The sequence below is a fragment of the Anastrepha ludens genome, chromosome 3 (assembly GCF_028408465.1).
Source record: "Anastrepha ludens isolate Willacy chromosome 3, idAnaLude1.1, whole genome shotgun sequence".
NCBI classification, from domain to species: Eukaryota; Metazoa; Arthropoda; class Insecta; order Diptera; family Tephritidae; genus Anastrepha; species Anastrepha ludens.
Window position 1 is genome coordinate 4839882 of NC_071499.1, and position 24723 is coordinate 4864604.

General features: G+C 37.1%; 1 protein-coding gene across 1 annotated transcript in view; it reads left to right on the forward strand.

The window, feature by feature from the left end:
• The window catches only part of LOC128856419 (neuronal acetylcholine receptor subunit alpha-7), a 356900-nt gene that overhangs the window by 39383 nt on the left and 292794 nt on the right, over window positions 1-24723 (forward strand). The gene's annotated exons all lie outside the window — the stretch shown is intronic.

Sequence of the window (24723 nt, forward strand, 5' to 3'; positions counted from 1 at the left end):
AAGCATTTTGGCTGCTCGCTACACATGCTGCCGCAGTTGTTAACAACCAGAGAAGTTTAGGTTAGCCTGGTTGGCATTAAGCCACGTCTATGAATACTGAAAGTAGTCCTCGTGTAGGATGTCAACGATTTTGGCAAATCTAAGCAGAGCTGGGAGATCCGCTTTTGAAACATCCTCCAGACCCTCAAACAATGGGGCTTGCAGGCATTTTAAACGCGTTTTTAATAATGGCAGACAAACGCACTGAAAGTGTTCTAAAGTTTCCTCAACATCTTCTCTGCATTTCCTGCGTTTGTCCGTGCTAGCAATCCCTATTTTGTGAGCAAGTGCGGCCAACGGCAACCTGTCAGCATAACTATAACAGCTGTGCAGTCCTTTCATGAGGGCCTAAGCGCGAATTGAGTCAGTGTTTTGCACTTTGTTCTACACATGACTTTTGCTGTTTTGCATGTGGTCCAGCTAGATTCCACTCGCTTTTTCATGTAATCGTCGATTTCGTTGTATACTGTATTTAGCGGTTTCGGTATGTCGTTCTCTTGTTCAAATGGTAGTCTAACAACACTTTTTGCTATCTCATCTACTATTTCGTTTCCCATAATGCCTTTGTGACGAGGTACCCAATAGATGTGCATCCTTCTGTTTGCGGCTAGCCTTTCTATGGCCTCCCTGCTCCGTTGAACATTTTTGGTCTTGATACAATATGACCTTATTGCTGCTTGACTGTCCACGTATATATTAATTATTGAATTATTTCTTGTTCTTGTGTAGGCTAGCACCGCGGCTTTCCCCACAGCAAAGAGAGAAACGGGAAACAATTTTTCCCTGGGCAAAGTGCTGTTCGAAAGTCTCTCTGTCTGGTTTAAATGTCAACAATCTAATTAAGTTCTTCAACTGCCCAGACTGGATGAAGTAATGCTGTAAATAACTGTTAAACAAGTTGGTAACGAGGATGTGGCAACAAAATGGCACAAAAGCCCTAGTTGGATTCCGGATGAATCACCACTTCAACCAACCAGGCCTGAATCCAAAAAAATTTTTATCACGGATTTTCTAAGATTTTCCAAAGAATCCACCTCCTCCAATGAATACGAGCAACATTTCAATTAAACCGTTGCTGTTTTAAAAAACAAATGGGAGTTAATTCAAGCAGACGGATCTAAAACGGACACCAGTACCTTGGTTTCAGTTACAAACCAGCTTGGTGTCACCAGCTCAGTCCGTGCTCTACCATCCTACTGCTCTGTAATGGACGCCCTATTGAACCATTCTAATCAAACCTTCTGAATACCGAAGTCCGAAATAATATATTATTAAAACAAAATGTCATAAAGATCATGTGGGTTCCGGGGCAAGCCCTACATATCAGTGGACATTTTTCCATTAAAGATTTTCGGAAAAAATACAAAAATCTCTTCACGAAATATACAATAGTCAATGGATTAGTTACTAGCACCACTACAAAAGGCACAATTCGACTGGCATCAAACCCTTTATCCTAACACATGCCTTCTCAGAACCTTAAGATATTTACATGCCTTCGAATCGGTCACACTATAGCCACTCATGTTCGCATTCTAAACTGCACAGCCTTTCTGCAACTCAATCGACAACATATCTCATTGATACCAACTTCCAAATCGATTCAACAACACAAGCGATAATAGCACTACCATAATTTGTGAATTTATTAAACGAACCGAATTAAAACTTTACCTCTTTGTGAAAATTATATACAAAGTTATACGCCACTCGAACTCACATTATCCACTAACCTTCTAACACTTCCTCAGCTAACCTCTCACATGCTCTTGAAATACTCCGATGGTAACTATACACCGTAAATATACCATCTGTATTATAACTCTACATTAAGATGCCACGAGCTGCAGGCCCTGGCAACCAGTGCTTACTTCGTAAGTCTATAGTTACTAATAATTGGTACTCTTGTAAGTAAAAAAAAATAAATAAAAATAAAAAAATACCACTATGGGAATATAAAAATAGTGTTGGAAAAAAAGGCTCTGTTAAGAAATTGTGCTTCTTTATTTTTTTTAACTTTCCATATACATACGGGTGACCCATCTTCTAATAACTTTGACATTTAGCAATCGAACAAATCGAGCCATGTTTTTGAAACGTCAATTCAGTTCAATTTTTGCCATTATGTGTCGAAAATAGTCATTCAGTGGTATTTTCTCAACGTGCAGCTCGGCGAAAATAGCGTGGCCTACAAGCACCGTCTAAAAGCACTATTTGTCGTTTGGTGTTGAATTTTGTAAGTGGACAGTGTAAGGTGGCCACATGCCGTTCAGTGACTTCTAAAGACTCGTACTAACTTCACGAGCGAGAAATTTCGCCATAAACATGCGTTTGAATTACCGTTAAATGTTGCTAGGAAAGTTGGTTGTCGAATGAGAGTAAACGTCAATTTTAAATATGTAATTGGTAAATTTTGGTAAGAAAAAAATTAAAAAAAATTAATAAATTGACACAAAAAAATAAAAATAAAATTTAATTACACTCATTGCGAAAACGTTTCGCATAAAAATGCCATATCTTCGGAGTATTCGAACGCAGACACTTCACTCGCAAACGGACTGTCAGTCTTCGCTCAATTTTAAATGAAACGTGCTTTTAAATAGGTGTATAAAAATACTGCTGGTATGTTGTCCAGTGTTTTTACGGCGTGAACTAAGTGCTACTTTGCCGTAAGGTACATACGCACATTTCCCGGCAATGCAATTTGTATGGATTTTGGCAGCCATTTTACGTGAACCGCGAGCTCAGTACTATGGTTAAGATGTTCCTATGTTCAACTGGTTTCAGCAGTGAGGGCGTATGTTGATGTGAACTCATATGTGCCGCGTCGTCAATGCGCTCAGCATTTTGGTATTAGTGGAAACACTTTGCGGCGCATTTTGAAGAATAATTTGTATTTAGTTCCGTATAAAATGCAAATAAAAGGATGCTTGGGGCATCCTGGGGTATATTCCCTTTTCTGATGCATTACATAATCCTATGACTAAAGCTCAGCGACCAGCTGCTTTATGCATTACGGGAGCGTTAGGAACGACTCCAATGGAGGTCCTCGAATATATGCTTGATCTACTACCGATAGATCTTTTTGCAGAAAACCTTGCAACAAAATCTGCAGGAAGACTAAAAACATTAATGGAACTCTCGCACATGATCTATGGGCATAGCTCAATGAACCGGAATATATTCAATATGGACTTTATGGCTCCGGTTTTTAAAGGTTTTCCTGCTTGGGTTTAAGATAACTATCGAAAAATAATTATAAAGTAAGGGTTTTAGCTCCACACGCCGGACGGTTCTAAAATTACTAGTGGATTAGGTGCTCGGATATACTGGCCAGAGTTAGACCCACGGAAGTCGTATAAGCTACTAATGTATTCCAGGCTGGGTTTTCGCAGTTGGAAGGCAGTTGGGCCAACTCCAAAGTTTACTTTTGCATAGATAGTCAGACAGCCATTAAAGCGACTAGTTCGCTTAGTATAATATGAAAGGTCGTTTTTCAGAGAAAGGAGGCAGTAGAAAGGTTAGCAGTGAATTGTTAGTTACATTTGTTTAGGCGGCAGGTCATAAAGTTATTGAAAGAAACGAAATAGGGGGTGATATAGCCAGAAACTGGGTAGAGCATCTCCTTGGCGGATGTCCTGCCATATTCAAAACACGCTGAAAATATATATATCACCATAGTTTGGTGGATTGGTGGATCGATAGATATATCAGCAGTAAGTGGGAAATGACTCCCTAAACTCGCAATAGAAACAGGCTGGACTGTTCCAAAATACAAATACATAACTAATGAGCTCCATCTGGTATCGCTATGGACCGAGCCTTTCTATACGTGACTACAAGTCAACCAGTTCAACCTAACCTAACCTTAAGCATATTGACCGTCCACGCCAGTTGAAGCACGGCCAAACAAAAGTGACTCAAATGGTTGGTGTAAGGGGGAATTTTAATGACCGCCGAGGCCTGTTTCATACCCTTTGACATCATGAACCAGCAAAATGTGTTGCGTAGACCAACGGACGTCGTAACGGCCATCAAATGGAATCCGCAAAGCAATCGTATTCCTGGACGCCCAGCACTTGCCGAGATCGAAATTGCAGCCCAAAAAAAGAGAAGAAGAGAGATAAAATTACTATCTTTAGATAGAGAAAATTGGAATATTTGTATAACGACCGCATGTTCGTTGTAGGAACAATGGGAAAATATATATAGGTGCTTAGTTAGAAAATTTCCTATAGAAGGTAGCAAAATTTATCACCATATAAGAAAATTCCTAATCATTCCAAATGGCGTCGTATGTCAATTATATTTGACACTTGTGAACTAAACAGCTGCGGCATATAAACAATCAATGGAGCACGTAAAGTATCACTCATAACCATGTTTTTTAGTAAAAAAGTTATTCAAAAACGAAATTGGTTGACTAATTTTGCGCCACCTTGTGCCACTAATATTTATTTTACCAATTTTGTAGCGCCCCACACTTAACGCATATTTTCACAGCATATCGCAAAACTTTTTCAACATAAATTAATTCAGCTAGTAGACTTTATTTTATCCCAATAAACTGAAAAACTAATTTCACTTGCAACATATTTCCAATTAAATTACGTGAGAAGTTTGATTGCTGGCCACTTTAACAAGACAAAATCTCTCATAACGAATACAAATTTCGTTGATCTTTTGTCTAAAGCCATACGAGAGCTTTTTTGGTTCGAATAATCGTTATTTAATCTGCTAATCCTTGGAATTGCTTTGAATCCCTTTGCTTGCAACTTTCTGTGTCAGACATTCAATTCGAAAGTGTTATCCTTTTTCTACTCTTGCCTAGGCAAGTGTGCATACGAGTACATAAGTCCAGCAACAACATTTTAATTCAATTAAATTTTTTTCCTTCAGAGCAAACGACTTTTCTAGTGGGAGCAGCAGCAAATGAAAAAAGAAAAATTTGCATTGATTTTTGCAACAACAGCCACTCACACACACACACTCGTAAGCACAGCCACATCAACACTGTCATCCGCATTCAATAGAAAAAGTGCAGACGCCAGCGATAAGCACACGTGCCACACATCAATTTGCAGCATCCACAAAGCCACACAAACACACACACATACACGTGTACGAGGTAGTTTTTGCAAATACAACAATAATGCAAAAATAGTTACAGCGAATGAAGCAAACTTTGCTGACAATACCTCAGGCTGCAACAATCGCCAGCTTACAACTGCACGTGTGCTTGCTACATGCCACATGCCACATATGCAAATATGCCATAACCTGCAGTAAAAGCCATTAGCTTCGAATTGGTGCACTTCCAATGAACTCATATACTAGACTGGTTCACGATGATTCTCCTTATCTCTTCTCTAGGAGGAAGTCCCAATCTCAAACATGTTGTTTTTTTTTGTCGGGACAGATTTGCAAGTACAGCACTCAGACACAATTAAGTCCATTTTACTGCACTCGGGTTCCTTTTTTAATTTTCTTTAAATCTTCTCGACCTCCGAAGAAATCAGAGTAGTCTTTGGGGTGCCAAGGAGCCAAGTTTGGCGCTTCTTAACACATCAGTGCCTAAGACCTCAAAACTGATTCAAGCGAAGGATGGACAGAGTACACTGTCTGAGATGGTCACCTTTTCCATGTGCTTTGCGCATAGAAAGTGGCCCATCATCAGTAGTCCAACCAGCTGCCTACAGTCCCCTCTGCTTAGTAACAGGAACTGTGACAGTCGGTCGGGCATGACAGGTAACATCAGTTTTTTCCATCTGCAGCCTCTCTCAGCCTGCAAAGCTCGCTTGTGGGTTAGAGTAACCCGTTTGCTAAACGTGGCTTTGATGGCTACAGAAGGGAGTGGCAGAACGGGCTCCGGACCAAGGAAGTTGGCCTCAGAGCCTATTCTGGCTAAATAGTCACAGATCTCGTTACCCGCGATACCCACGTGTCTCGGGACCCATGTTATCATCAGGCTATTACGTCTGCCGACATAGTTGAGCCTGGACACGTTGCTTGCTGCTTCGCTAATTTCGAAATATAGTTCGACTCATCGAATAAATTTTTGTGCTAAGCGGCCTGGAATTTAACTCTTTTAGTCCATGAAATAGCAGACTTGGTTAAAGTAATTCGGCCTATCAAAGCTGAGTTATGAATTGCCAATGCAACTTTTCTAAAAGAAAGTTGCAACAGCAGCATTGTTTGTTGCTGCTAGAATTCAGCTGTTTCAAAACTAGTCGGGTTCTAGTCACGCGCGAATGTCAAAAGACTGATTTTTCCTACAGCCACACGGATGCGATGTTGCAGCCAAACAATGACACACCTATTGCCACTACATCGGCACTGAGTCACACGCTCATATACACGTATACAAGCATGCGAAGCTATGTATGTGTGTTGTTGTTTTACTGTTATGCTAAGCCAGCACTTTGATGGCCAAGGGATTGACTTTTTGTACTGCCTCTGTTTTATTCTCCCTATGGTGGCCTTTTACTTGAACTTTTCAATTGTAGTTGTAAATGTGTTTGTATGTATGTATGTGTTTTAATCGTAGCTAGGAGTGTCGCCAGTAAGTGGCAGTCTAATGTAACCTTAAAGCCAGCGATTGTTAACAATATAAACTATAAATACAATCTAGCCAACAAATGAAAATATGCAGGAATCGATAGAGTTGAGCAGAGGCCACAGGGCAAGCAACAGTGATTGCAGATAACTGGCAGTGTTTATTTTTACATTCGTAATAGGTGTTTCTGAGTTTTGTGGAAATATCGAAAGAGCACAGAATACCAGTGGGTATAGCAACTAAACTCAAAGTAATTATTTTTTATATCCAAGAGATAACAAGCGGTTTGTGTGGAGTCTACAACGAGTTACCTACTCTAATCTCTCTTATTAATTTATTGACTTTGACAGCTTTGACAGCTTTGAATTTAAGATTTAACGTATGGACATGACAATCATCTGCATGCAGCCAAAAATCGAGAAGAAGCTTTCAAGTCATGCTAAATCACTTTAAAAACTGTTTACTAACAAGAACATATGCAAATATTATTTGAGCCCATGGGAAATATTATTTATTTAAATATTTATTTGTTTATTTCAATGGTAAGAAACCTAACTGACTATGTTTACAGGGTTACTTAACAATAATCGAAAAAAGGCATTCATTACACGCAATTTGACGCCACCAGACATTTATTTGTGGGTTCATATGAAAGCCGAGGTGTACGGCAACAAGCCAAATATTCTTTAAAAAAAATATAGAATGCAAAATCTTCTCTATTATCAAAGCAAAAGGTGTTCATTTGCATAATATCACCTTGTCCTTGAACTAAAGTAAATGAATATCTAAAAGACGAACAAAACAATTTTATTTAATCCTAGTGATTTATTTTGTATTTATTAGAAATATAATTTTGCATCTCTTCTTCTTCTCCCACTTTATTTAAGATACTTCTTCCACTTTATTTAAGTTATCCGGTCAGAACATAAGTTTGTGCGTTTTTTAAAGGTGGTTTTAAAATTATTAAAAACAGATGTTTAAAGTATCTACAACGAAATTTCTCTTAATGTTAAAAATTTATCCATTACAATATAAAGGGTGGTTAAGTTTTAAGGGCCGGTGTTGATTTTGAATAAAATACAATACAATTTTTTTACAAAATTATTATAATTCCTCTTTATTATGATAATATTGGCACAGCTCAATTACGCATAGAACAAAATATTGGCTAAATCGCCGCCGCGGCCTCGGTGGTACACCTCCATCCGATGGTCCAAATTTTCGCTGACGCTGAGGCATAATTGAGATTCTATGCCGTTAATGTGCCGAATTATCTCATCTTTTAGCTCTTGAATTGTTGCTGGCTTATCGACGTATATCTTTTCTTTCAAATAACCCCAAAGAAAGAAGTCCAATAGTGTCGTTGACGTTTAGGTGTGGATCACATTCAACATCGGCCCTTGAAATTTTACCACCCTTTACAATTCTTATATAATAATTACACAAACAATTTTATGGTAAACAATTTAATACACACACACAATTCAATCATTTTGCGATTCCCACGCCCAGTACTCATGACGTCGTTTCGGTGGTCTTCCAGGTAGTCTATTGGCTATTGTTTTATTCTCCATTGCGATTCTGGCTACACGGTCAGGTCCCATTTTCTTTACATATTTTTGCCGCTCTTTCCGACGTCTTCGGCTCCATTTGCAGATGTCTTGAACATCACATAATGAACGGATCTCTTCGTTTCTGATATGATCAAGCCTTGTGCGACCACATACCGCTCTGAGTGTTTGCATTTCCGTGGTGGTAAGGATACGCTGTGTTGTGGTCGTATACGCGCAGGTTTCGACTGTATATGTCATGATAGGGTGGACACATGTTTTGTATATAGGTGTTTTACTCCTAACACTCATGTTCTTATTTCTCCACACTATATCTCTCAAATACCCGGAAATTCGTGCTGCTTTTGTTGCTTGCGCTTTGACCTCCTCCACCAAATCCCTATGCGATGTTATTGTCCATTCCAAGTATTGAAAACTCATGACTTGCTCTATGCTTCGCTCGTACACGGCCAGTTTACACCTCAACAGTTGTTTCCACATGGTCAAGGCTTTTGCCTTGGTGTCGCAGATTTGCATTTTAAATTAGCTGCCGTCTTTCTGCTAAAATCACAGCATCATCTGCATAATAGACAATCTTGATTACATTTGCGCCCATTTTATATCCATTTACTGGCGCTAATTTTACGATGGAGATGATCTCACCCATAATGATATTAAATAGAACTAGGCTTAAGCGGTCACCCTGCCTGATGCCAGTAGATATATTTAGATATTTTTGTTGATATTTAATTATTTGTACTTATGAAGGCGCTACTATTTCTGCTGATATCCTTAACAAGTTCTATTATTCTATTATCAATGCTTCTATAAATCCATAAAGCACATATGAGCCCTTGATTTTGTGGTATAAGTCAAAAATTTTCAAAATCTCGTTTATCAACTATTTCATATCAAATCCTAATAAAATAACATAATCTGAAGAGATTAGTAGTATGCCATGAAAATTAGCTCGATAAAATGTGTTTAATTTTTGGTTGGTAAACAAAATACGGTTACTGTTCTTTTGATAGTGGTATAAGTCAGTCTGTTCACAAAGCTTGGCAAAATAATTAGTAATTTAGTCATGTCTTCAGATAACGGTTTAGGTATGATCAAGTAATCATTTTAATGTAAAAACGTATATTACCATTTATAGTTAATTGTGGGCATTATACGGCGAAGAAGTAACTAATTAGAAGCAATGCTCCCAAGAAATGGAAACGAATAAGACTAATATCGTCTTCAGATGAATGAGCTCATACTTCGAAAGTGAATTCGAAACCCTTACAAATGGAAGAAAGCAACATGAAATCAAGGAAGAGCACACGAAATCATCGTAATTATGCACAAAATATAAGAAAAAATGAAGAGAAATAGTGGAGAGGAATATGAAACAAAAAAGTTTAAGCATGTGAGTGGTAAACTTTTCGAGAATAAAGATTGCCTTTGTTCCAAAAAATGTATAAATAGAATCGAATATGAAGACACGAAAGCGGGTCAGTAAGTCCATGACTTTTTGTATTTTTGACCTCTTTACTGAAAAAAAAATACTGCTTATGTCAACAGCCATCTGTCAGTTGACTCCTGTCAAAATTTGAACGTGCTGCGTCAGTTAGTTTGTGTTTTACAGCTACCTTTATCAGACTACCCAGTAATTCACAGTCGACCACAAACGCAATCGTGTAACAACTTCACAGGAAGGTTTGGCGTTGTTTAATCGCAATATGGAGGAGTTTCTGCGCCGTTTTTTAACCGTGGACGAAGCATAGATCCATCACCACACACCAGAGACCAAACAACAGTCGAAGCAGTGGGTTTTTAAGGGTGAATCGGCTTAATAAGCACACGAAACTCAGTTTTTCCCATTTTCTCCTCAAATTACTGGGTAGTCTGATAAAGGTAGCTGTAAAACACAAACTAACTGACGCAACACGTTCAAATTTTGACAGGGTTTAACTGACAGATGCCTGTTGACAGAAGCAGTATTTCTTTTACAGTAAAGAGGTCAGAAATACAAAAAGTCACGGACTTATTGATCCGTCCTCGTAATTTTAATTCTTTTTGGAAATTAGCAAGTTTCGAAAAACAGAATTTGTTTCTGCATGGTTTGGTTCGAAAACAATCAATAAAACAAAGACGATCCAGAAATTACGAAGGATATATTAGAAAATGTAGTTTTAAGTTTCATCTAAATGTACGGAATTCAGAAGTTTTTGTTTGCAAAACTTTTTTTGGATACTTTCAAAATATCTAATGGAAGATTAAGGCGTGTCTTAAATGCTAAAAAAAAAAAAAATAAGTAATTACTAATAATACAATAATATTTCTTTGATGGTATAAGTTATAAAGTCAAACAGTTAATTTTGAAAGTGGTATAAGTCATTTCAGACTTTCAAAACCACATTTCCTTTTAAAACATGGTTCTAAATTTCACAATTATAATAAATACTTGTTTTTTGGCACTACTTTAATGTCGAAAAATCATATTCCGTAATACAAAAATATTTTTTAATCCTTTAAAATGCAAAACTCTAAATATCTCGAAACAAGAAAAATATGACTTATACCACTTTCAAAATCAAGGGTTCATATATAAAAGGCTTGTTGTATTCGATTGCTTTTTCAGCTAAATGTCTTATGATAAACACAGCATCAGTTGTTGATCGGTTTTGGCGAAATCCCTGTTGTTCGTCATTAAACCCTGCCTTATTTATCTCATTAGCGCTCATTTTCGTTAGGAGCTTAAGTGTCGTATTTAAAAGTGTTATTCCTCTGTAGTTATGCGGGTCCTGTTTATAGGTAGGAATTGTTGTCAGGTATCATTTTAGTTTCCAATATGTATTATGTTGAAAAGATGTGTAATTTCAACTGCAAAGATAACTCCACCGTTCTTTATCATCTCATTATGTATGTTATTCGGTCCGGGAGATTTTCTATTCTTAATTTTTGTGATTGCCACTTCCACATCATATGCTATACTATACTCTTCGGTATCAACGTTGCTAATTTCCGGTTCTGTACTTCTTTGTTGTTCTCTGTTGCTGTATAGGTGTTGAAACTAAGAGGTCCATTTGGATATAGGAATATTTGAGAATGATAAATATTTATTTATTGGTTTCTTCCCGTTTCGTAGCATCCCCCAGACTTTTTTCTGCGCTCCGTAGAAGTCGTTCTCCATATCAGCTGAGAACTGTTCCCAATGTGCCCTTTTTATTGCGTTTATTTCTTTATTTACTGTGCTACGGACAGTTTTGTGTTCAGTATAAAACAGGGATTTTTGTCGAAACCGTAAGTAGTCTTGTTTTAACTTTGCGGCAAGAGTTTTAACTCCTGGGTTACCAAGGTTTTGTATTTTTTGCATTAGTTCTTTTAACTCTTACCTATGGCTTCATTTGCAGCACTGATAATATTATATTTTAATATGAGCCATGCTTCGTTTATGGTCATCGTTGTTCCACCTATCGGATTATTTTTAACTTTTCCTCCTAAACTTTGCTGATAAAGATATTGCACAGAAAAATCTCTTAAGCTTTCTATGTTACATTTTTCAGCATTCCCGAAACCAATTTTTTGTGTTTTTGGACAGCAAACCTTAATTTCATTAAGACAACATGGTGTTCTGTTTCTACATTTGCTGATAGTAGCGATCTTACGTCTAAAATCGTAGAAGGATGCTCTTTGGAATTTGATAAAATAAAATGTATTGTGGAGTTCATGCCTTGAATTTGAAAATGTTGTTTTATGTTGTGGCTTATGAATTTATTGTACTATTATTATATTATATTATGCTCTTAGACAAGCAACCTGGCTCACCTAACCTAATATTTATTATCCAAATGATCAAGAAAAAAATGTTTCCACTTTTAATTGGCAATACTGCTTTAGTTTCTAACTACGAATTTGCTTCACAAGTCAGGTATTCCCTGTAGGGTAAGTGTATACTTATACGCAGACAAAGTTGCATGTGTGAGTACGTATCTGCGAATGGCACGAAAATGATGCTCAAAGGTCCACAAATGCTATTCCATTTGCTGTTTTGTTTCATTTCTACTCAAATCAGATATTAAAAGCAACATGACAATACTCGTACAGTTGGCACAGTTGACACAACAATAAAATTGAAATTTTTAACTGCCACTCAGCCACATGCACATGCGCTCTTGCATACATACGTGAATTTGTATTAGAAAATACTTCGAATAAACCGTTGCCCGGGAAGAACATCGACACGATGTATGTACGTACTATGTAGATTTGTGTGTGTGATGTGTAGTTTAAATAAAACTAAAATGGAAGCCACTTATGTATGCATAAAAGCAACAAAAACAACAACAATCACTTTATCCGCAGCAGTAACAAATCACATAGCTTATGGTTTTACTGTGAGCATTTCACCTTTGCCATTGCCGCAAAGTCGCTGCACGGATTGTGGCACCAACAACAGCAGAGCAACAGCGATTGCCGGGAATTGACAGCAAAAGCAAAAACATGCAACAGCTCTGACAAATGCTCGTATAAATGTCACATAATGCGTTTATGTCCTTCAATCATGATTCCTACTTTCAGGTTGACTTTTGGTTTTACTGCGACCGCTGAGTGTATTCCGCTCGCCCTGCACGCCCGCTACTTCATTTCGCAATCCCTCAAAGCTGCCACACAACTAGCCCCTCCGGGTGAGAAGCAATTCGCAATTGGCGCAGAGGGGAGGGGGCAGTATGTTAGACAGTGGGAATCCATAATGTAACTCGAAGCGTGCATAAATCACCACAAATCGCATTTTGTACACAATTTGCATGCCTGCAACATTTGCTGCAGTGCTTTTGCTATTCCATTCGCATTTTTTCTCTTTGTTTTATGTACTTTGGCTTTGGCTTTTCTATGTACGCTGCTCTATATGGTCTTTTCTGCTGGTATTTGCGCTCATCTAAATGCAAAAATGCCAACAAATGACAAACGTTTAATATAATAAATAAAATGCAATGCACTCCCTGTCACATCTTTCAAATTTCAATACGCAGACGCAGAGGTACACATAAATTCGTTGCTTATAAGCAGACACGAGACTTGTGAGGTAGTTTCCCCGCGTAAGCAGAGGATTGGGAGCCTATTGACTATCTGATCTCTACTCTTGAAGGCAAGTGCACAAAGTTGCGAGGTCGCAAAATCGGTCTGACCACGTGTGGATCGGAGGCGTTCGAGGGATCTTCTGAGGTTAACAAAATCTCAGCTCTCAACTTTCATGGGTGTCCTCACAGGTCACTACCCGCGAGGTATGCCTGCTGTAATTCTTGGGATTACTTCAAGTCCTTTTTGCGTCAGCTGTATGGAGGATGATGTGGAACTATCTCCGCATCTGCTCCTTAGCCGCAATGCTCTCGCGGGACTACGCCTACGCCTGTTGATATCAAAAATTTGATGAACTTCACCAGCAGCCTAACCCCCACAAACCTCCCTTTCTGCTTTCGTCGTATCAGTTTCCTTCACCTTCTTTCCCTTGAAATGGCACTACAAAGGATGAACTTGATTTGCTCGTCCAAGTGGGCCCACCTATGGGTAACCATTATAATCTGACCCAACATAGCAGCCACCGGTAGTTCGAGGCCTCTCTACGAATAATATTTAATCAAATCTTTTTAATAGTCTAGACCTGGACATTTGCTAAGTTTCGCAATTTGAGAACTTGGAAGCTCAACATAAAAAAACTGGAAAACTGCGGAATAGGATAGGAGAATAATCTGAAAACGAGCCATGCCTTCAAGACGAATCACTCAGAGGTTATTCATGAGATAGAGGCAAAAACCATCAACATATTCTTGGACAATTGAGTTCTCGATATTGCCTATTGCTGCTCTTTCCAAACTTCAAAGACTTTTGTGATCTAAACGAAACAAATGAAACTGATAAGCAATAGAACTGGCATTTGATATTATAATAAATTATGATAGCAAATATATGCATTTTGTTGTTGTATTAGCATGTTAATTTGTGGATGCCATATTCGACTCACATGTAATTTTGTTATTAAAAAAATATATATCTTTGGTTTCTTTTCAATTATCTATTAAATAAATGTTTTATGCTGAAATTAACTAATGCAATCTCAGCTGCTTATTCCGTTAATTTTTAATTTTAATTTCTTTAATTTATAAGCACACAAATTTTTTAGAATGAGTTAAAAAATTTAAGCGTAACAAACATTTCTGAACACACTTTTGATTTAATCTGTTTTTTGATATTAAAAAATATTTTCCACATAAATCATTTCTATACAAACCGGCACTATTCTGCCCCTATTCACTCAAAAATATTGCCCCTTAAAGAACCACTCAAGTGGAATCATTTATTATCTTTTGCCGAGCAGTAGCTCCACGTGCCAGTCAGCTCACACTAATCGAATCTCATTAAACCATTTGTTTTCTTAACAGTAACAACAATTCTTAGCCTATTAAGCACGAGTGAGTATCTTGAACTGGTTGAGTTGTTTATATTTACGGCTGAAATAAGCAACGTTAGTAGGCAGTGGCCAAGTTTAGAAGTTTTGATATTCCCACAAATGCTATCCTTGCACGATTAGTCTGCCTATAACTTCATTCGCTTGTCAGTGCCTAATCTTTGCAACACAAGCAAACCTCATGACCAAGTGCCAAGCTAAAGATGATAAATGGCTTCCGGTTGAAGGAAATCGCTTGTTTTACAAATGATAAGGCATCGATTTCTCACTTGGGGTCAGGGAACTTACAAGAGTGTTTTTGGCATGTTTGTATGTATGTACAATATGTATACATAAGTAATGCTCAGTGTTAAATTTTGAAATTTTATAGGAATCAAGTATGCGTTAAATAGTTTGCCTTTTTTTGTTATACAGGGTGTACGCAAGGAGCTTATGTATGACACACATAACTGCAAAGTAGCGACCTCAAGATGTGGGTTATTTTACTTGGTAACATTTTTGCATAATGCCTGCCCAAATTCATTGACGGTGCGCAAGATGTCGCGTATTAGTTGAAGAATTTTCCTTGTTGTTCTTTTCAAAAACTCGCTCAGGACAGAAGTCAAATGGCTTGACAGCATTCAGATCGCTGGGTCGTGGGAAAACGACATAATCTCACAAAACTCTCAACAAAGGAAAAATCCACTACCAACCTTTTTCTGTCTAACAAAAACTTTTTTGATTGTCACAAGAAACTGCAAAATTTAAAATGTCGGTTTCTAATGGGGCACCCATTAGATAAGTCAAATTATATCTGGACAGTCGTTCGAGGATAAATTAGATAGTCACAGACGATTTTGTGTAAACTGAATTTGCGGTATAAGAATGTTCAAGTTTTCTGAGGAGGAAAAAAAAGAAACAAAAGAAAGGAAAAACGAAAATGAAAACGAAAACGAAAACGAAAACGAAGAAGGAAAAGAAAAAGTGAACGGAATAGAAAATGAAAAAAATAAAACAATAAAAAGAAAAATAAAAAGAAAAAGAAAAAGAAAAAGAAAAAGAAAAAGAAAAAGGAAAAGGAAAAGAAAAAGAGAAAGAGAAAGAGAAAGAGAAAGAGAAAGAGAAAGGAAAAAGTAAAGGAAAAGGAAAAGGAAAAGGAAGAAGAAAGAGGAAGTAGAAAAGCAAAATGGAAAGGAAAACACAAATAAAAAGGAAAAGCGAAAAAAAGTATACAAAAACGGTGAAAAAAGAGGAAAAAATAAAAAGCATAAGAAAACACGCGAAACAGAAAAAGAAAAGGAAATAAGAAGAGCAAGAGGAAAGGGAAGAGGAAAATGGAGAGAAAGAGGAAGTAGAAAAAAGGGAAAGAGTAAAAAAGTTCAAATAAAAAAGAAAGGAAAAAAAGAGAAAAAAAGAAAACAGGGTGAGGAAAAAATTGAATTAGGGGAAAAAGACAAAAAGAAAAAAGGAAACGAGAAAGAAGAAAAAAGAAAAATAACAAGGTGAAGAGAAAGTAAAAAGAAAAAAAGTCGAAAAAGATATAGAAAAGAAAAACAGAAAAACTCCAAAAAAGGCAAAGGAAATTAAAAGGTAGAAAGAAGAAGAAAAAAGGAGAAGAGGAAATATAAAAAGAAAAAATAAAAAAGACCGAAGAATAAAAATTAAAGATAAATATAAATAGGAAAAGAGAAACGAGAAACGAGAAAGGAAACAGGAAAAAATATTGCAAAGCGTGGGGTTTGCACCCAATGTACTAAACGTAAGAGTAACGCCCATCTCTTAGCGCTATTCAATTCCCAATGATTTTCACAGGAACAGTGTATGTATGACGTCAAAATTGGGCAAATTATTCACCTCATATTTCATCTTCGTCTTGCATTCTGAGTCGAATTTTCACATTTCTCTCACGCACCTTCAACCGCATATTACTTTGTGTTGTGTTCTTTCACTCCAGGGTATGGCATTTTGGGCTTCGCGAGAGTTTAACCCCTTTGCATTACCGCTCGAAATGTGCGATGTTCTCAAAATACTTTGCGGCGGCAAGACTTTTAGTGTTTGTTCTAATGGAAAAAAGTTATTTATTTTCCTAAAACTTTAACAAAAACATAATCTATTGTGAATTATTCCGTTCTTGGTGATAAGAGAGAGTTTTTCTTCGAAAGATGCAAAAGGGTTAAGAATGAAAGAATGCAAATTTTGAGCCTTAGTTTCGTTAAAGCATTGCAGCTTGGAAGAAAATGCTAAGATAAGCTCACCTCATTGTTTTCTACTTAGCTACCACTGAAAGCAGTTGAAGCAATGCTGAGTCTTAGAACATGGATTTTCAGCAGACAGTACCCAGATAGCATCGACAATGCTAGATTGACTATTCACGTTTTTTGGCCTACGGCTACTTCCGACACTCCCTTGATGAAAGAAACTTTGCAACGTTAAAAGTGATGATTTGAGCCCAGCATCCACTGTACTGACTTTGACGGCCTACATATTTAGTTCTTCGGGCGTACAATTTCAGTTTCATTTCCGTATGATGAGCAACTAGCTTCGGCCACACACTCTTTTAAGGCCTTAAGCTTTGTATGCCGCTTGACCACAAGCATAAATATTGAATATCTCCCTTAAAAAGGTATAACACGAGTGGACAACTAGTTGACTATTTATTAAATGGAAGCTACCTCTGTCTGAAATCCACTGCAATAAGCCTCGATCTTAAATTGAAGATTTACGTAAAGGTTTTGGTAATATATTGTATTTCGTTTTCAAACCCACCCCACCCCATGAAGTCAGTGATTGTATCCCTCTGTGCATATTAAATATTTGATTGCGGCACGTCTCGTAGTGTTGTACAACAAACAAGCAATAACACCAAAAAACAACGCAACACACCACCTCCCCATGGAGGCCAGTGAGAAAGTGAGAACCGTACGAATACTCACAAGATTCAAGAAGCGAGTTGGCCGAGAAACTAAGTAACTGTGTTAGTATACGAATTCAATGAATTTACGACAACAATTACGTAAAAAGCCTGCGTTTAAAATAACAATACACTTTTATATTCATTAGGTGGCTCGAATTTGTGAAATATTCTACTTACACATATAAAAGCCCGATCTTCTTGCTTCAAGGGCATATATTTGAAAACACTTTTTCAGTATCAGAGCAGGAGACCATCATTGGCCACACAGCAGGCGTGTGTGCCCCAAAACAGAACCACAAGTATTTTAGCCAAGTTGAAAGTGTGTCAATATGTCTACGTCTGCGTGTGTATACATCTTGTAAACAAAATTTAAATGAACATTGATATGAATGGGCGTCGGTACACATCTGTTCGTGTCCCTCAGTGGATATAAAATAGTACTAATATTTAATTTTGTGTCTCAAAATTTGTGTGCGGTTTTCCATATGTGAGGCTCCCTACATACATTAATGTATATATAAACATCCCAGGACACATAAACGTACATATATTAGCAATATTACAGCTCGGAACTGCCGTGAAGTTTACTGACCTGCTGGCATGGAAGCAAGCGGGTATTCTGCCTACTTATATGGGCAGACGTGTACTGAGGTTACCAAAGTCGAGAAGGTGTTTTTGCTTCCATTGTTACAAAGCAGCTGTGCGAATATACAAAAAATCAAATATATTCGCTTTTGTTTGCTTTTTCTTCCACAGGACTTTATTGTTATTTGTTGTTAGTATTTTTTTTTCCTGACTTTAATGAAGTTTGTATTTATGTAGTTTGCCTTTTATCGGACATGTTATTGCCTTTTAAATCGTTCGCTGGAGCACTAAACGCATTCTAATGGTTCTAAAAGGATTTGAAAACTATTTCGTGTGGTGCGTGAGTGGAGTGAAATGAAATCGCCTATTATTTTAAGTTTATTTTATTTTTTAATCGAAATCCAACATTCACAGTTAATTACTGGAGTTCACGTATCCGGGTCCGAAGACCAATGGTTGCGCTCTGTTATTTAGTCATTTTCTTCCATCATTCAGCCATTAAGTTTGCTATCCCAGCGTCTCTCTTGTGATCGATGCTGCTTTTATAAGGTATGTTATCTGCTGCTGCATGATGATTTTAGGATCTAGATTTACTTCAGTCATAGCTTCCACTGTTTATTTCCGTTGAGCTCTTTGCAATTGGTATTATTTTAACTTTCTGTAGACTGAGTATTGTTTTCAAAAATAGAGTAAAGCGAAGCGAATTATTTCTGTTATTTTATTAGTAATTTCTACCCTATTTGGTATAGTTGTGTTTGAGTAGAAACTAGGATGAATCTATACCAGTATATTTTATATTCAGTATTTTCAATGATTTACCCTTTTTTTGTCGGGACAACTAGCAAGTGCAGCACTCAGACATTAATTAAGTCCATTGTACTACCCTTTTAATTTTCTTTAAATCTACCCGATCTCCGAAGAAATCTGAGTAGATCTTGTGATGCCAATGAGCCAAAATGGTCGCTTCACATCAGTGCCAAAGACCTCAAACCTGATTCGAGTGAAAGCGGGACAGACGCACAGGAAGGGTCCGCCGTCTCATCCTCCTCTGCACAAGCTGGGCAGAGTACATTGACTGAGATGCCCAACCTTTCTATGTGCTTCGCCCACAGAAAGTGGCACGTCATCAGTCCAACCAGCCATCTGCACTCCGTTCTGCTTAATGACTGGAGGGTCTGCGACAGTCGATCGGGCATGACAAGTAACATCAGTTTAATACATCTCAGTCTGCCAAGCTCGCTTGAGGGTTCTAGTAACCCATTTGCTAACCGTTGATTTGATGGCCATAGAAAGGAGTAGCAAAACGGGCTCTGAGGCCAACATCTTATTCAGAGGTATCGTTACCCGCGCTATACCCACGTGTCCCGGGGCCACTGTTAGCATCAGGCTATTATGCCTACCGACATAGTTCAGCCAAGATTTACAGGACTCGACTACCATTGATGTGGTTGGGGGGCTGTCTAAGGCCATGAGCGCAGCTTGGCTGTCGCTGCAGACATATCTGGTCTGCCTCTCCATCGGTTTTCCACAACAAAGTTCATCGCTTCTTGCACTACATACACCTCCGCTTGAAGCACAGATGTATGCATTCCAAGAGCAAAGTGCAGTTTTGTCCTGCTGGACGCCACGTAGACCCCAGAACCGGAGCCATGCTCGGTCGTGGAGCCATCCGTTAAAACGCGAAAACAGTGTTTGCCGGGCTCATTTTCAGAGTTTGACCACAACTGAGCCTCTGGCAGCACTACACTGTATCTCTCGCTGTATCATCTCACTTGAGATCAGTTGAATGTAAATTGTTGGCCTATGAATTGCTGGACTATTGTGGTTTTATATTTTCTGTGAATTGATCTGGATTTCCATCTATCGATTCGATTTTTTATTGTAGTTACTTCTAAGTCACTGCCCTCTTTTAGATTTAATGCCGTGAGGTTTTCATCTGCGTTAAACATCTTATTTTAAAATTGAGAGTTGGCTGCTGCGTTCTTAAAGTAAGTTCTTAAAGTGAGTTCTGTAAGTAAGGTTCTTAAGTTTTGTACCTGAGGGTCGTATAAAATGTTTATGTTTAGCATCCCTCTTTCTCCTAGTTTCCTTGGGATATTCATTCTTTGAGCTGACGCTTTTGGGTGGTGGTATTTACATTTTGTTAGTGTTGTTCTTATTTCATATCCAGGTTATGTAAATCTATATTTGATCACGTAAGTACGCCGTCGTCATACGTCCAAATACTCGTAGTGCTCGTCTCCTAGCGTGGCAATTATGTGTTCGCCTCGCAATATACTTATATACACACTTGGGTTTGGGTGAATTTTTTTTTTTTACTTTATTCCATTTTTATTATAGAGATTTGATATAGCAGCTAAGACGCTGGGACTTACATTAATCCCCGGCAAATTTACCAAGGGATTATGCTTTGGTGGAAGCAGTCCAAATTCTGCCCCCATTGATGTTTCTTAAGTGTTTAAAAATTGGCGAGTAATTGAGTAGATACCATGAATACAGATCTCTGTATTTTTTGTTTTTGTATTTTTTGCTTTATTTCACTTAATTTCGCTTTATTTTTTTACATTTTATTTTCATTTACTTTCACAATTTAGTGCAAGCCACCATTGGCACCATATGTACATACGTCAAAAACTGGACGAATTGAATAGATCATGCAACTCGTAGCCGCAGCGAACATATTCCGGATATATTCCTCAGATATTAAAAAAAATAGATGCCACGTAATTATCTACCAGATTATAATAATAGAAATTCATTCCAACAAAATTTATTATTTGTATTATCATTTTAAATTCCGCAGGTCTTAACAAACACTCGATATAATAACTGTCACGACACCCATATAGTAGGTTGTTCAGAAGATTTTGCGATTCCATACAAAAAAAAAATACAATTTTATAATTTAAAATACACTTTATTATTCCATATGGTATCCCTGAATATCAATACATTTGTTCCAATGAGGTTCCAATTTATAAATTCCATCCCTGAAGTGAGAATCGGTAAGCTCTGAAAAATACACTTCCACAGTTGTTATGATCGCATCATTCGATGAAAAACGCTTTCACGCATGAGTTTTTTTAGGTGTGGAAAAAGATGGATGTCGCTAGGGGTTGAATATCGTAAATACGGTGGATGCTCTAACAATTCGAACACTAATTAATGGACTTTGCCATTGTGAAAATGATTTTGTGACTCGCTGCATTGTCCTGACGAAAAATATTTATTTTTTTCTTTTGCAAACTGGGATTTTTCACGAAGTTTTTCCTTTGGCTGGTCTAAAAGGTTTCAATAATTTTCAAAATTTATTGGTTTATCTATTTGCCCACAACCACATAACCCACAAACGAAATTCCTTTCGCATCCCAAAAAAGAGGTTGTCTGTAAAGTCGGTTTACTGACGATAATTTAACGTGATAACGTCTAAGAAAATACTGATTGAATGGTTGCATTTTTCAAAAGAAAATTTTAATTTTATTTGTTTGATAGATATTTTGTATGGATATAGATAATGAGTTAACATTAACATAACATAATAAACTTTAACATAACATAACATAACATAACATAACATAACATAACATAACATAACATAACATAACATAACATAACATAACATAACATAACATAACATAACATAACATAACATAACATAACATAACATAACATAACATAACATAACATAACATAACATAACATAACATAACATAACATAACATAACATAACATAACATAACATAACAAAGCATAACATAACATAACATAACATAACATAACATAACATAACATAACATAACATAACATAACATAACATAACATAACATAACATAACATAACATAATATAACATAACAAAACATAACATAACATAACATAACATAACATAACATAACATAACATAACATAACATAACATAACATAACATAACATAACATAACATAACATAACATAACATAACATAACATAACATAACATAACATAACATAACATAACATAACATAACATAACATAACATAACATAACATAACATAACATAACATAACATAACATAACATAACATAACATAACATAACATATCATAAAGCATTCACCAACAGCTTTCATTTGATACCCATATTGTACATACACGTCCGAAGGTTACCAGGGTCCACGTTTTGACCTATATCTCGAGACCCTATCTACCAATAGGTATTCAAACTATACGGAAATCATCTTCAATACCTCCTTAACAATGTGTGTAAGTTTGGTTTAATTCGGTTCAAAGACACGGCGGGTCCACGTTTTGGCATATATTTCCAGACCCTAGTCATCAATAGGTATGAAAATTACCCCGTATTAAAGCACTTATCAACAGCTTTCATTTGATACCCATATTGTACATACACAACCAAAGGTTACCCGGGTCCACGTTTTGACCTATATCTTGAGACCCTATCTACCAATAGGTATTCAAACTATACGGAAATCATCTTCAATACCTACTTAACAATGGTTTAATTCGGTTCAAAGACACGGCGGGTCCACGTTTTGGCATATATTTCGAGACCCTAGTCATCAATAGGTATGAAAATTACCCCGTATTAAAGCACTTATCAACAGCTTTCATTTGATATCCATATTGTACAAACACATTCTAGGGTCCACGTTTTGGTCTCTATCTCGAGACCCTAATCACGGAGCGGATGGAAATACTCTGAACTAAAGCATTCACCAACCGCTTCCATTTGATACCCATATTGTACATACACATCCGAAGGTTACCCGGGTCCACGTTTTGACCTATATCTCGAGACCCTATTTACCAATAGGTATCCAAACTATACGGAAACCATCTTCAATACCTCCTTAACAATGTGTGTAAGTTTGGTTTAATTCGGTTCAAAGACACGGCGGGTCCACGTTTTGGCATATATTTCCAGACCCTAGTCATCAATAGGTATGAAAATTTCCCCGTATTAAAGCACTTATCAACAGCTTTCATTTGATACCCATATTGTACATACACAACCAAAGGTTACCCGGGTCCACGTTTTGACCTATATCTCGAGACCCCAGTCACGGAGCGGCATGAAAAATACTCTGTACTAAAGCATTCACCAACAGCTTCAATTTGATATCCATATTGTACAAACACATTCTAGGGTCCACGTTTTGGTCTCTATCTCGAGACCCTAGTCACGGAGCGGCATGAAAAATACTCTGGACTAAAGCATTCACCAACAGCTTCCATTTGATACCCATATTGTACATACACATCCGAAGGTTACCTGGGTCCACGTTTTGACCTATATCTCGAGCCCTATTTCCAAAATAAAATATAATCCATGTTACTCGTGATGTAGCTTTCGAATGGTGAAAGAATTTTTAAAATCGGTCCAGTAGTTTTTGAGCCTATTCATTACAACCAAACAAACAAAGTTTTCCTCTTTATAATATTAGTATAGATATGGTAAATATTACCATACATTTTTTCCTTCATATATATTAAAAAATTAATAATAATAACATTAAAACAACAGGTATTATTAACAAACTTGGTTTTATTTTAAATTCTTCAAGTGAATCAAATTAATAATAATCAATAAGAAGGCATATGCAAATACAAATACGTGAATTTATATATGTATGTACATATGCGCATATACATACATATATACGCTCACTTAAGTAGGAGAGAGTAAGATGTCGAACGTTGCCGTTCGTTTGCTTTGTTTGCTTTGTCGTTCGTTCCGCGCTTTCGCTTGCAGTTCATTCAATGCAATGAGCAAGGTAACACTAATGAGCAAGGTAACGACACATTTTTTCGTGCGTGCAGCCTGGGAAAAATGACCCCCCACCGAATTATAAGACGTTATCACGTCAAAAACTGATGCTAACACCTTCTTAGCCAATTTCTGGACGCGACTTCGTTTCGGAGCCGAAGAACCAGGTTCACACCACAGTTTAGCCTCTTGTTTCGATTGAGGTTGATGGTGAAAGACTCAAGCGTCATCCATATTGATGCATCGATGCACAAAATTCACACTAGCCTTTCGAAAACGCTCTAAATGTTGATGAGTAAGTCACACTCGAATGTGTTTTTGTTTTTTTGTTTTTCATTATTAGCAAATGCCGCACCCGTTGTGAGCACAGCTTTCTGAAACCCAATGCTTCAGTAAAAATATTGCTCACCCTGTTCAATGAGATGCCTGCGGCATCTTTTGAGTCACTCGACGATTCTCCAATACGATATCCTGTATTTTTTCTACGATTTCTGTCGTTTTTGTTGTTTTGGTCGACCTTGATGTGGATCGTCTTCAAGGCTTGTTCAAACATATTTAAATTCAGCAACCCATCATCCTACTGTACTAATTGATGGCAAAAAGTCCTTGAGCACTTTCAATATTCGTTCATAAATTTCCTTTGCTTTTAAACCTTCCACAGATAAAAACTCAATAACTGCAATATATTTGATTGTTACTGTTGTAGAAAATACTGTGACATACTAAATTTAAGGTCTCTCCATTTATCAAGCAACAGTAACGACAGCCGTTAAATACTTAAGAGTATTTTGCCCGAAAACTTGACATTTTAATTAACGCAAGCAAGTAAATATTAGGCAGAAGTACAACCTTCTATTCCCTTATGTTCTCATATTCTTAATAAAT